General features: G+C 34.6%; 1 long non-coding RNA gene across 1 annotated transcript; it reads left to right on the plus strand.

Annotated features, from left to right (window-relative positions):
* Window positions 1-224: 224 nt before the first annotated feature.
* LOC132033365 (uncharacterized) lies at window positions 225-1356 on the plus strand. The gene is made up of 3 exons (XR_009408723.1): window positions 225-514; window positions 600-697; window positions 902-1356. It is a non-coding gene; the product is annotated as an uncharacterized LOC132033365 (long non-coding RNA).
* The last annotated feature ends 14307 nt before the right edge of the window (window positions 1357-15663 follow it).

The raw sequence follows: 15663 nt of genomic DNA on the forward strand, positions 1-15663 counted from the left end.
TTACGCCTTTTTAATTGGTGTGCCACACTGAAAATATGGCTGTGCAGAAATATGAAGATGTGACTGATGTAATAAATAATCACAAGATGGATATATTGGATAATAAGAGAAAACTCGAAATACTTGGAGTGGAAAATGTCTTTCACCATAAACGCAGAAAATGGTTTTCTGTTTGGTGCTTTGGTCTTCCCCCCTCGCCCCTCCTATTTAGCAGGGATTATCTCTTAGAATAATAAGTGTGTGCATCTTATAGGGCCAGGAGTATCTTAATTAGAGGCTGTATAGACGTTTGAGTGACTAACTTTCAGCAATTCATCTTAGGTCATCTAGCTTTGGTAACAAATACAGATAACTGAAGTGTTGAGTATTGACTTTCAAATTTGCAGGACATCAAGGCATTGTTCCTTCTGATAGGAATCCCTTTTATGCTGGATTTGGAAACAGAGACACTGACGAGCTCTGCTACCTCAAGGTTCAAATACCTGAAGGAAAAATCTTCACCATCAATTCAAAGGTATGTACAACTCAACTGTAAAGGACCTTTTGCAAGTAACAGAATTTTGTTGATGATATCATGATACTATTATGATGATTCACAGGGTCAAATTGTTCTAAATCGCCACACAGATACAAAATCATACGCCTGTCTTCATGGTCGTATCAATGACATGTTTCCATCCACGTCCCCGTTGAGCAGGTTGGATTCCTTTGCTTTTCTTGTTTTATTTAAGATGATAATTGGTCATTTAGCACTTGATAGAGCAAAGAGAAGTCTGTGATTTCTCGAGCATACAGTTAGCTATCTTGAAGTGGAGCATAAGAGCACTGTCACCATTATGTTCATTTTAATGATTGTCCGACTTGTCAATTTTTTCAGCAGCATGTTTGTTTATATGTGCAGCTTACAACGCTGACTATCTGAGAATAGCTTCGTTCTGCATATTGCTTGCAAAGGGAAACACCTGAAATTGCAGGATTTAGTTTTGCCAAGACGTGTCAGTGGACTCACAATACGTACCTTTTAAAAAATTTCTGTCCTTTTAATTTTGTTAGCATCAAAAAGTTGGTGAAGACATATTCTGAATACAGAGGTTCTTTCTTTGGCTCAACCAAATGCGGCCTCATTTTAACTGTATATTTGCACATGGAAGTTACTAGTTTGTTTGTTATACAACCATACTTGAAGGAAGAAAGTATTGTAATCAATTTTCTGTTATGTTCTAATTTTATGCATCAATAGTAGGCTTGCGCATTTGCTGTGCATTCATGTATATAAACAATTGTTGGAGGACATTACAAATAAGTTCCACGTCATTGAATGAGTTGGACTTTCTAAAATGTTGTTGTAGCTCATGAGAATGTGTAGATTGTGTTCATCTATTGAAGCTTTTCTTATTAAACTTATGGGCAAAAGTTTTAATACCATGAGGCGGGTGTTTTCGCGCTTGATACTAACATTGGAGTTCCGTTTTTATTTTTATATATATATGCTGCTGATGGATTCATTATATATTGCAAATGACACATACTGGTAAATTTTCAATCAGGACTAAACGATGACTGTAACTTAGTTGGATAAATAAAATTTACAATCAAGTTGAACGTGAAAAACTAGCACATCTTTCTACTTGCCTCCTCGATTCCTTGTAGAGAAGGGTATTCATGGTGCTGGTACGGTTATAAATTTTGGTTGGGTAATTTTGATCTTTGATTTTTAAAGATATTATATCATTACCAAAAGTAATACGATATGGTTTGGTATTTTAAATTCGATTTTGATCTGCACGGTACGGTAAGCTGGTAATTATTATTTGTTCGGCTTACATACACTGGAGAATTATGACTGAAACAACGATAGGAATTCTTTCACGTGTGAAATGAATGGGAATTATATAGTGATTTGTTCGAAACGACACACATTTTGCTCGACTTATTATTGATAGTACATAGTAACGCTGCAAAATGAGTAGCCACTTCACATGTTAACAACGGACTCGGGCAGTTACATGACATCTCGCCCATCTAGTGTAGCGCTGACAAGTGACACCTATGGCATGAACAAAATATTTTCCTCAACTATGGGTACGTAAACTCTCTACAAAATATAACATTCTGTATTATTTCAGAATCGCTTATGTATACAGAGGGTCATATACCTCTATTCATTTTGTAATGACCCCTTTTAACTAATTTCCTCGTAATTTGATGTCTCTGAGGGTCATAACTAAAAAAAGTTTGTAAATAGTCAAATAATCATTTCTCCCGTTTATATTTAGTAATAAAGGTTTTAGTCTAAAGAATTTTATGACTTCTTTTGGTTTATATTCAAGATTAGTTAAATTATTATTTATATAACACACATGAATTATATCTGGAATTAAATATTTTGATACAGCAATTTGTTTTATACCAAAATGTGCACATTACTGCTTGTAAACTCCTTCGCACAACAGTAGTAATTTTCATAGGCAATTTTGCAAACGAGTGTTCTTCATAGTTCTGAAGGCTCAAAGATGAAGCAGGGGAGTCTATAAGAGAGAATTATGACTTAGTTGATACAAAGAAGGAACCGTTATTGTTACTTATTTTTTACGGTGGTGTCCTAGTCAGATTATGTGTACTTCCACTAACTTCATAAATTAGCTGTTACTTTTTCACTAGCAAATAATTTCGTCCATCAAAACTTGAACAAAAGGAGTCATCGTTGTTATTAACACACAAAGAGCACATGAAAATTAATAAGACACAATCCTAATACCCAAGTGCTTCAGTGCAAACTCCGTGAGGTTGATGATTTCACCCTCATCAATACATCCATTGCCGTTGGCATCAGCAGATTTAATAGCCCGATGGCTCTTTATCCGGCAGAACCAGCCTCCTTTCGTCGAACGGATCGCCTCTTTGAGATCTTCTTTGCTTATTCTTCCATCCTTGTCAGTATCAAATTTCTTCAACCATCTCTTGAATTCTGCTAAAGTCATTTCACGTTTTCCATCGCTGGAAGCGTTGCGATATGTGATACTTTTTAACGCCATAAAACTAGCTAGCTTGTGATGAGACCAAATTTTTGTTATATGACTTAGAGAATAACTTGGTGAAATGACCAACATTTATAACAATATTACTTAGAGGCTTCACTTTCACGCAATATAAATTATATTATTAGAAATTACAGCGTAACGTTCACTGCTTATGGAATAATTTCGGATCACTCGTGTATCACGGGAACATGCATAATAGTAAATGCTGTCAATCAGATAAAATCATATATAGTTGGATCATATTGGACGAAAGAGGAAAAATTGATCTAACTTTTAATACTACTATATTGTTAATTGATTCTGAAAAGACTGAAGCCTAATCCTAATGGATCGGAAGTCAGCTACTAGAAGATCTAGCTCCTACTGTTAGAGTCCGTTTGGATTAACTTATTAAAAGTAGTTGATAGTTATCAAGTTTCAAAAAATTAGGTGCCGAAACAAATTATATAAATAAGTAATTAGTAATAACGTATTTGGATAGTAGTGCTAAAATTGATAACAAATAGTTGTATTTGGTAAAAAAAAAAAAAAAGGTGCTAATAAATATTATTTTTGTTAAAATGACCAAAATATTCTTAAAGCTTTTTAAAAAATATATAAATTTAAAAGAATTTAAATAAAAAAGAGCGATAATAGAAATAGAATAAAGAGATAATTAAAGATTACATTTTATGAAGAGTATTTCGGGATTACAAAAGAAATTAAGCGTAAAATCGTAAAAAGCTGGGTCAAACAGAAAGTGTTAATTATAAGATGGACGACAACCAACTTATGACTCTTTTAGTGATTACAAAAACACTTGACAACTCTTTCATTATTTTTCACCAGATAAATAATTATATTACCAAACGACCCCAACGTGTAAGAAGCAAATTTTCCTTCATCTTATATTAGGCATTTCAAATTAAATCATCATAACCAGCGATGACACTAACTTCCACATATAGTTGGATGTATATTTAGTACTAAAGTTTACAGAGTCTAATCTGAAAACTCAAGAGCATCAATCCATATTCCACTAGCTAATACAAGTAACAGTATGACTGGTGAACTGACCCAAAAAACGAAAAAAAAAAAACACCAAACACTAACCCACAAACTGATTTATTTAACAATCTTGAAGTTCAAGAAGAAGTGAAAATTCACTTATAACTATATATATAATACTAGTATAGTCTACGGTTACTTGGTGGAGCAAGCATTTCTCAGCCTATAACCACGTTTTCTTGCATACTCAACAAGTTGATCCAACTCCCTGTCATCAATAAGGCCATCACCATTCTTATCAGCACGGTGGAGGGCTCGGGCCGCTCGATATCCCGGGAAAGTGGACCCCAGCTGCCGGAATGCCTCCGTGAGATCCTTCTTGGTCAGGTAGCCATCACCGTTGATATCACTCTTTTTGAAAATATTGGTCAGTTGACCTTCAGTCAACGGTACATGAGCACATGTACATTTTATGATGTTCCTAGGACGGAAAAAATCCAGCATATCGTACTGTTTTGAGCTGAAATTTTTAAAGAAACAAGAAAGTGTTTTTTTTTTTTTTTTTTTTTTGTAATTGAATGCTGATTCTCCGATGGATGAGGAATTAGACAAATGAACGAATTATATATAAGTACTGTTACATTGGGTGCAGCATCTTCTCATGGAACTTTAGTCCTATTTTTCAACTAAATTATTCCATGGAATCCTTGAGATTATGGAATTTGTCATGAACGCCCACTCAAATTTCATAATTTTCAAAAACTTCTTCCTCTTTTGCGAGGTTTACACATATCATATCTTGAGTAAAAACTCATTTTTAACAACCTTAGCTTCCATTAGGTCTATAATGTAATAATTTCCCTCATTGCTAATTATACGAATGTTATACCCCCGTCCTATTTTAAGTTTCTTTTGAGCCAAAAAATATGTCAAAATATCTATTACTTTAGAAAATTAAGAGAAATTTTACATTTATATTTTTTTAAAATGTTATTGCTAAAGAGGTCAAAAGTGATTACTACTAATACTATTCACTTTCCAACAGACAACAGATACTATCAAGTGAGGAAACAAGAAATAACTATGGGAATTTTAGTAAATTACACTTTGTACGTAATGTTTTTAATAAATATATTTAAAACCTAAAAAGACACTTGAAAATTAAAGTAAGACCGAAGGATTAATAATTTAAAGGATGACAATTATATAAGTACATGTGAAATTAGTTTGATTCTGTATGTCATTATCGATTAAAATATGTACGTGCCGAGTGTACATTTACATTATTATATTATAGAAAAGTATATTCTCGTGTCAGAGGTGGCTCAACGAAGTTGGTGGCCTAAAGTTAAAATTTTATAAGAGGCCTTAAATTTATCTAATAAAATTTTATATATTTTTATTCTAATTCTTTCTTTCTTTATTTGGTAACGTTGGTATACGGACCATCATGTACGTTTCTTGATTATTCACCCAGTTACATGCAAGCTTCTACCATTAGAGATATTTAGTAACTCTGTTCACTAAAATTTAAATAAATTTTGTATAAGAAACATATATCGACGATTAAGATAATATTTTTGTAAATTTTCATAATCTAATAATCACAATTTTGTACAACTAAGTGGATGTCAAAATAATTCATACATTTAGAATAGTTCAAGTTTATTTTGAAGTTAAAAATCCACTATTTATAAGAAATTATCAACTTTACAAAAGACTTCATTTTTATTAAAATTAACAAAGTCATCATCAATTTGTTCATTTAAAAAAAATATATATTGCATAAAGTTTATTACTCTCTAATTTCTGTGAAGGTGTTTGACTAAGGCACGAGATTAATAGAAAATGAAATTTTTTTGAAACTTGTGATCTAAAACAAGCCATATAAATTTTTGTGGCTATAAATTATCTCATTAAAGATAAAATGAGAAGTTCAAAATTCTTTTTATTAAATATATAAAGATGTCATTATTTTTAGAACTGACTAGAGAAAAAGAATGTCACTTATATTAGAACGGAAAGAGTATAAAATGAGAATTATTTATCTCAAAAACCTTGATCACATTTCAAAAAAGATAAATATAAAATCTAGTCTCTTTTATTCATAATTGTATAATATATAAAATAAATTCAATTTGGGGGGCTCTAAAACCTTTGTTTCAGTGGCTTCCCCCTCCAGCCAGCCTTGTTCGTTGTCATGATCGATCCACGTATTAGGGTAGTGCCCGTCGCCCCGACTTACTTAGGGTAAAGGACCACTCAATTTAGTGAGATTCTCATAACCTCGCAAATAGGACCTCGAGGTAAAAAAAACACAAAATTTAGAACTTTTTAATTGCTCAGTAAATAAAAAACGACAAAATGGTAAACAAGTAAAATTTGGGAAGACAGTTAAATTTGAAAAAACAAAAAGGATTGAAGATCTTATTTTTAAAAGAAGCATAAATGTTGCGCATAGATAAAAATTCGTTGTTCAGATTCGGAGTCACCCAAGAGTTTGTTTATGGGTTAAGGCAACATGTGAAAACAAAAAAGGCTAAGGCAACATATATATAATTGATTATTTTTTTAAGCATATAATTGAGAATTCATTTTATAAAAAGTGAGCATCTATCCTTATTAATCACCGACCTAGCGAAGCAGCTTGGTGATGTTATAATACATGACATCAGTTATATTGTGTTAATTATATTATCTGGAAGTTTAAACTACATCAAAGAGATAATATTTTTATTTACTTAAATATCTATCTTTAACAAACCTTTTATTTTCACTTGACTTACTTACACTTAAATGAAAGAAGCCAAACACATAAATGCTCCCATAAAATTAATGCAAACTGTCCATTAAATTTAGATACATTCATTTTTACTTGTCAAGTATTCTAAAAATAGATTTTCACTTTTACTTGTCGTTTTTAGCATATCAAGAGAAGATAATTTTTTTTTTCTATTTTACCCATAGTATTAATTACTCATTTCAAATCATCTTTCAAATTCATTAAAAATATGCACCAATTAATATGAGTATCATGATAAATTAAGCACTTCATTTATTATTTCTTAAGGGGTGTGCAAAATTTATCGTGGACGAGTAAAAGTAAACGGAAGGAGTATTTATTTAATCAGATAGACACCTCACATAGGTATGTCTCCTGAACGCTTGTGTGTCCTTGACACAATCCCCATGAAATGATGCAATACACTTGCAATTGATGTGTCAAAATAATGAATTAACTTATGATAATTTTCGTTTTGTCAAAAAAACATTGACACCTGTAATTTATTTATATATTAGTCCAACAGTGGTAGTTGGCTCTTGCCTGGTCGAGATTCGGAAAGCAAATTTAGGTGGAATTAAGGGTATATAAGTTAATTATAAAGAATCTTTTTTTGACGGCTGGATGGGGTTATATAAGTTCGACCTACACATATAAGACATGAAAAGTTATGCAACAACAGCTCAACATCAAAACAAAAATCACAAGGCAAATATCAGTAAGATAGGCAAATAAGAAATCATATTTTATCAATTACGTCACTCGGCAAGGTCCTCCACATCTCAATACAAATATCAGCTTCCGGCACCCATGTGCCACTTTCATAATCGCAATAAAAAACCAACATGCACACCGCACGGGAGGTACGAAGCTGGTGACTCATGAGAGACAGATCTAAATACATACGCGTACATGATGATCATGTCAGTGATCTTACAGACGCAACAATCTCAAATCAACTCTACGATTAGACTCTCAACAGTGACATATTTGTATTAAATCAGATTTTCTATAGTCCCTAACTCTGTATCAAACCGGACTCTCCGTAGACTCCATCTCTGTACACATATTGGACTCCCATGCACCATCCTCAAATATCCATATCTCAGCTACACAATCAAATCATAACACAAAACAAGGAAAGATGATAAAAATAACGTACTACATGCCAAGTATAAGCCAATACATGAAAATCAATGGGCACATAGATTTATGATACATTTTTTTATCATGTTAGGTTGGCCAAATCATCAACAAGGTCTATTGATATGCACACATAATCACAACACGTATATGACAAATATTGCACAACACGTATATGACAATTTTTTTCTTTGATTATTATTTTCTCAAACTTTTTTTAAAATATTTTGAATTATTAACTATGTTTATTTGTAGTAGTTTCATGTAGTTTTCAAATACATAAAATTTATTTTTAAATATTTGAAGAACTTATACACAAATTCATAGTGAAATCAAGTGTTTTGACTCTTGTAGGTAGTTGAACCCCTTCACATAAATTGAGAAAGAGGAATATTAGTTTGGAAAAATTATCCTACAGAGGTGTTACACCCCGTAGTTTCGTACGTTGAGATTTATAAGTGTTGGATGTTTTAAGTCTGGATACTGGAGTTACTGTCAAGGATATACGAGAGAACATGTGCACCAATTTTTTTGGTTATGAGGGTTTAAGTTCATATAGTAAGCTATGGGAGGATTGGAGAGCAAGTAAATTAAGGGAATTAAGTTTTTGGAATTTTGGAGAAAAATATGAGGGGCAATTTTGGCCCAACTTTGAGGAAGAATATCTTTTAGTACATGAGGAGTTTTGAAGCAAAGCAAAAGCCTAAATTGAAGTTCATGAAGTCTAGTTTCCAACACAACAAACCGCTCATCGATACGACGTCAGAGTAGAGAATTATGGGCGTTACAATTTAGGCGGGTAGAGCAGGGGACTGCATTGAGCGAACGCACAGTGTCGTGCGCTGCTACAGTGCTACTCGATGCAACCGACTTTAATCCACTATATAAGGGCTGAAATCCATCTTTTTCTCCATAATAAATTTTCCAAATACTCTAGAAAGCTCAGCCAATATAGGAAAGCTTATATACACCACAAAGTGAGGATTTGATTTTACATAATTTTCAAGAGACGGAGTATTAATCGAGGCCCGAGTAACGTATAATTGCGATTATAGTTTTGTTTTGTGTTGGAGTTGACTTTGATTCAAGTAAACATTGAAGATTTTGCTATTCTAGCAAAAGTAAGGTATGAATCTCCTTTTATTAATATTGATTCAGGAATATTTACGAGAATAAGAGTTATAATTATTGGGTTGGTATTGTTGGCGTATGGATTGAGGTTTGAAGAAAGTTTTGGATGAAATTGTGCATATTTATCTTGTAGAGTCTTGATGATATTGTTGTTGATGTTGGTATGGTTGTTGTTGTTGTTGGTTGTTGGTATTGTGATTTCAGGCTAGGTAAATATACAGGGGAGATGCTTTACTTAATTTCAAAGCAGATTCTAAATGGATTCGAATTAAAGGCTTAAGACGAACATGTGAGGATGAGTCTAATAATAGTGTGAATTGTTTTATATGTAGATTACGGGATTGCGAACTATCTTAAGTAAATTTCAGGACAGGAAGTAAGTTGGAAAGTCGAGAAATAAGCCTCCAGATATGTTAAGGCTAGTCCCTTTTTTTCTAAAGGTATGATCCTTTTGTTATAAACCTTTGTGTCATACCTATAATATCCTTGGTTCCACAAATGCTAGAAGTCCACAAATCTCATGATCCTTATGATGTTATTGAGCTTCTAAAGGCATGATTCTTTTCCTACCAACCCATGAAAGAATTCCATAAAAAAAAAAAAATCCTCATTTCTAAGAGTGTTAGAGATTCATGACTCAAAGTTTTTATGATGCTAAAGATGATTTTTTTTCTTGATAACCATGACGATGATTATGAGGGATTTATTTATCAAAGCTCCAAGGCACACGGATTTCATGATATTATGAGATGATTTTATTCATAGAGATTTTCAAGTACATGAGCTTTGTATTATTATGAGATGATTGAGCTTACTTTACAATTTCTTAATTTCCTTCATTGTTGGTAATCTCACCTTATGACCCTTGTTCCTTCAAGGTGGGTTAAACGATGATGATTGATCCATAATATAATCGGAGGCTACCAACCTTACGTCACTCCGATATAGTTGTGGCTTTTGATTAGGCTCTCATGCATGCTTTATATATATGTATGTATTTTCTCACACCGCGCCGCGCTATAGTCGGCCGGGCATGGCACTTAGATGTGCACACCACTGCAGTGGGCATGTTATGATATCGCCTCAAACGCGGGAGGCTCGGATGCGGGCTAATGATGATAACACCGAGCCTTAATGGCCGGGCATGATACTATATATATGACACCGAGCCCTAATGGCGGGGCATGGTACTATATATATGTATAAAAATGTTTTTATTAAAGTTAAGCATCCATGACATCCGTCTCAAGAGGCATCCAGACGTACAGGTTATCTCTTTCTTATTTCATGTTACTTTTCATATATGTATTATGTTGTTATCCATGCCTTAAATACTCAGTACATTATTCGTACTGACGTCCCTTCTTGTGGACGCTGTGTTCATGCCTGCAGGTTTAGGTAGTCAGGCGAGCAGCCCGGCGCGAGGATCTTCCTCAATTTCAGCCGTTGCGCTCCACCGGGTTCGCGACCAGCTCATTTTGGTATGATATTTTGATTTGTACATATAAGGATGATGAAGCCTTGTCCCGTCCTTCTTACAGTTTATATTTCCATAGAGGTCTGTAGACATTTGTACGTAGTTAGCAAGTTATGTAGCCTTGTCGGCTCTATAATACTCGTGATGTTGTAGCGACCTTGTTGGTTCGCATATGCACACATATGTTGGATTACCGGATATTTTTATGTTGGGCCCTTTCTGTGTGCATGTATTCTTTGAGTTATGTTTTATGTTGTTCAAGATAACTGTTATGTCAGGTGGTTCCCGACCTATGGATCGGAGCTCGTCATGCCCCTCGTTGGGGTGTGATATGAGGTCAAAGTCATAACTTACCTTGATCAAAGTGAGCTTTCAACCTTCCAAAACTGTCTTTCCACACCCGAATGCATCCAAACTGCTCAACTCTAGCCAAAAGAATGCTTAATGGGGTCAAATAGTGTTGTTGAACTCAATTTCACAATTTAATATGCAGTCTAGATCAAAATCAATTAAAAGTCTCAAGATCCCTTGTCAAACCTCGAAACAAAATACATATCCGAGTTACCCATAACCTCACATGATCGAATCTATAATTAGATTTTTATTTTGAGTTCATTTACTAGCTCAAATCATCGATTTACAAATTCCAGAGCTTAGTGCAAAAATCCCTAAGTTTTTACTTCTAAATCCATGCTTAACGACAAAATAATTAATGGGTAATCAAGACCAAAATGAGTCTCCTTGACTATATAATTGCTTATTCATTTTTTGAGAAAATGGCCAACGAGCCGCCAACGTTTGACCGAAATTCCAACTACACACCTTAATTATCTTTCCGGTTGGGTGGGGGGGGGGGGGGGGTCCTATTAGTCCCGTGGACATTTTAAAAGTGGAATATATTACTCCCTAAATGCTGAGGTGGCAAAGAGAGGGTATTTCACTCTCTCAAAGAGAGTGAGAGACAAAAATAGATTATTAAAACTTTATTTTTATAAGTATTTTTATTTAATTTTTTTATTTTTTAAATTCTTTCTCTTTCTTTTTCATTTTCTTTCTCTTCTTTCTTCTTCTCTTCAACAAGTCACTGGATTTTGGTTGCCGGAAAATTTCCACAGGCAAACTCCATTTTTTCTCATAACAACAAATAAGTTCAAAACAGGAAAATTCAGGATCATATTCAGAAAAGATCAAAATCATCAGAAATCAAAACCCAAGAAAATGAGATACGGCAGTTCACGTTTTTCTTAGGGATTAGGGATTTTTATTGCGAGAATTTGTGCATTTTTAGAAGAACAAATGGGATAAAATTGAGAGACCAAAAAATAGAGCTCTAGATCACCGTCGAAACAACACCTTCATTTCACTGGTGACCGTCATTCCCCCACCAGTTTAATACCGGAACTACACAAATTTCATCATTCTTGGTTCTCGTCTGATCCAATCATCTTCACTGAATATTAGATACACAAATAGAAAAAAGGAATTAAAGACCCAATTGAAAATTTGAACGACCCATCAATCTAAATGCCAACATTAAACAAAATAGGAATCAAATCAAGAATTTTGCTAGATAAGAAAATTTCATATCATGAAAATCCAAAAACAAACGTGCAAATTTGAGTAATACTATACGAATCTCTACACTAATTGCTATGAAAAAGATCAGATCTTGAAGTAAGGAAGGAGATTGTGACATGCTCTCAAGAAGCACAAGTGGAAGAGAAAGGAAACAAACAGAAAACTAAAAAAATGGAATAATCCGGCGACCTCCACCATCTTTCTCTTCAACTTCGGCTACTTTTTATTTTATTTTATTTCAAATTTAAGGTAGTGCATTGTTTTCTTCTGTTTTCTTCTTTCTGGGGTAAGAAGAATTTCCTCCTAATCTTTGGTTTTCACTGAAACCATACTTTGTCTATTGATTTTTGGTAGCCTTTGAATGATGGCTTCTATTTTTCTTCAATTTGGAGCTCTGAAATTGTTTAATGGTGGAAAAATGATGGAATTATGTTGGAAAGAAGAATTAGGGAAAAATTAATATAAAAAGGATTTAAATGAAAAATACATGTGTTAAATAGTGGTTGGAGCGTGTATGTCACTGCATACTTCAGATCTGGGTATAGCGTTTCAAGGAGCAAATTATTCCACTTTTAAAATGACCAGGGGCGTCATAGGACCTCCGCAAAGGGTTGGTGTGTAGTTGGGATTTCGGTTAAACGTTCGGGGCTCATTTGGCCATTTACTCTTCATTTTTTTAGCAATTTTTTTTTTATATATAATAAAAGTGAAACTCGAAGAAAAAGGTACAAGCAAAGGAGACTAGACCTTACCTTACTAATCTATTGGGGCGTAAAAATTGTCTACCAATTAACACATCAATTTCCATAGGCACCATGAAATAGAAAAATTCCTTATGTGCCTCCCTCTTTCTCTTTACACCCTTACATTCAACAGCCCAGATAGTCTAATTGATATTGTTTCTACCAAACTTAATTTCGTAGACACTGAAGATCGGTGGGAAGAGTTGTTATTCTCATGTAACAGATTAGTTTTGGTCAGTAGAAAAGAAGTGGAAGATGAATTTACCCTCATCTTAATAAACCCCACCACCCTAGAGCATCATAGGATTCCATCTTCGATTTGGACTGAGAGGGTGACTGATAAATATGGTCTATTTTTTTATTCTGACGATGATGATTATATTGTCCTTAAGGTTAATTTTTTAGAAATTATTACGAGGTCTATTTTGTGAAAACCGAGATTTGGATGACAATTGCTTATTCTTTTTTTTTTAATAAGTTCATCCATCATATATTTATTCATAAAAGATACACAGAGGGGGACTTAATGCCAAAACCTCCTGTAAATTATGTGCTTTACATGATAGAAGCATGGAGGGGGTTTCCCTCCTCTAATCCGCTCACAAAAAGGGTCATTTGACCAATAAAGGATTCTTCAAGTAGAATCCTTGGAAGCTCAAAAACCTTAGCCAATTCCTTTCTTATTAGTCCTGATCCTGAAGTTAACCAGTCTAGCTTTCTCCATAGAGTAGTTTCCCCTAGCGGAGGTAGGGAGTTGAGAAGAATGTACAAAAATTAGTGAAGAGTCTTCGATGGCCCCAAACTTAGCCAAGTAATCTGCCGTGGTGTTGGCCTCTCTATAGCAGTGGATCAACTTAGTTTTGAGAGCCTTTACTTTATCCTGAATCTCGGCAATCCAAAGGTTGAAGCTTCCAGGTTGGTTTGCTTGTACCATTAATCATATCCACCACTATTTTGGAGTCTATCTCAAGAATAAACGACTGAATATTGTTCTGTTGACACCATTTCAGCCCACAATTAGCTGCTTGAGTTTCAGCCATGCTGTTAGAGCAGAAATTCATAGAGACTGTGAAGGCCATAATCAGTTTCCCATGGTGATATCTGAGAATGCCCCCTCCACCCTCGCTTTGTTGGCTCTGCTCATTGAGCTACCGTCGGTATTAAGCTTGAAAAACATCAGTGGCGGTTTCATCCAGCAAACAGGGGTGGATTGCAATTTGGGTTTATATCCATCCACTAGAATGCATAGTTCCCTCCAGCCCGCTTCCAGAGGGACAAAGCTAAATTCTTTTCTTAGAGCAATCTTAAGATTAAAGCTAATCTCATAGATCACTCTAGTGAAAGAAGTTTTGACCTTTTCAAACCTTATTTTGCATCTTTTCCTCCACATCTCCCAGCAGGTAAGGGGAGGGATAAGCTTGTAAATTAGTTTAAGTGCCTGATTATCGGTTTGGATACTCCACCAGCTCCACATCAGTTCCTTCAGGTGCCTATAATCATGATGAGGGATTCCAAAAGAGTTTTCCAGGAAATTCCAAATCTGTTTGGCACTAACACTTTCCACAAAGAGGTGGTCGGCATTTTCTTGGCAAGGGATGGGGCAGCAAGTGCAGTTAGGCTCCTGCTGATTTTGTTGTGATCTAGTGTTGGTGTTGCCTTTCTTGTATTTCACAGTGATATTATCGAGAGGAAGTCTCTTAGAGAAAATTCTCCAGTTGAAAAAAGAAACCTTAAAAGGCAGGTGTTTATGCCAAACTGCATTGAAGGTGTCATTCTTTTCTTGCTTGCATCTAGTTGTTTCCCTGGCTGTAGCACAACTAAAAGAACCATCATGAGTTAAAATCCAAAAACATTGATCAGGCTTACCTCTATCAAATATCTGAATATGATTAATATATTGATGCAGATTTGGAGGCACCATCGTCTGCAAACTCTCGTTGTTCCATCTGTTCTCTATGATAAGCTCCTTAACTTGTGTATTTCTGACGGCAATGTCTCTGTTAACGTACATGGATAATGGGCCCAGACCAGTCCAATTATCCCACCAAAACAAAACATTCCCTTTATTAATTTGCCACAGCATGTGAGGTTCTGAGTCTTGCTTGATCAGCATGAGTTCCTTCCAGCTTTGTGATTGTCCTGATGTCCACTTTCTTGCTACCAAGTTAACTCTTTTACAATATTTAGCATTCATGAACTTAGTCCACAAGTTGTCTTCTGTTCTAAGTCTCCACCACCTTTTCATAGCGAAGGATGTCTGAATATCAACTAGGCTCTTGAAACCAGCACCACTCTCATCCTTTGGATAGCAAAGATATTTCCAGGTTGCCCGGTGAGGTTTCTTCTTACCCTCTTTTTCACCCCAAAAGAAGTCTTGTAAATATTTCTCTATTTGAGTCAGAAGATATTTAGGAGGAGATATAGCAGCAAGTAGGTGCATAGTCTGTGACTGCAGGACTTGTTGGATAATGACAGCTTTCCCTCCAAATGACAATAGATTTCCTTGCCAAGCCCCAGATTTCATCTTTCTTGTGACTTATTATTCTGTTTTCCTCTTCCTTCTCTTTTTGTTCCTTTTCCTCCTCCTCTTTCCTTATTCAATTTTGCAATGACTAAAATTTCCCTTTTTATGATTTTTTCAGGGTGGGTGTTGCAAAATCTGTTTATGAGATTTGCAAGTGGCAGGTACCAAATAGATCTAACTAATTGCCCCCTAATTATGTTCTTTCAGGGTTAAAGATATATCCAGTTCATACGCAAGGTTATTCTAACCATATGTCC

Source organism: Lycium ferocissimum, chromosome 10 (assembly GCF_029784015.1).
Source record: "Lycium ferocissimum isolate CSIRO_LF1 chromosome 10, AGI_CSIRO_Lferr_CH_V1, whole genome shotgun sequence".
Lineage (NCBI taxonomy): Eukaryota > Viridiplantae > Streptophyta > Magnoliopsida > Solanales > Solanaceae > Lycium > Lycium ferocissimum.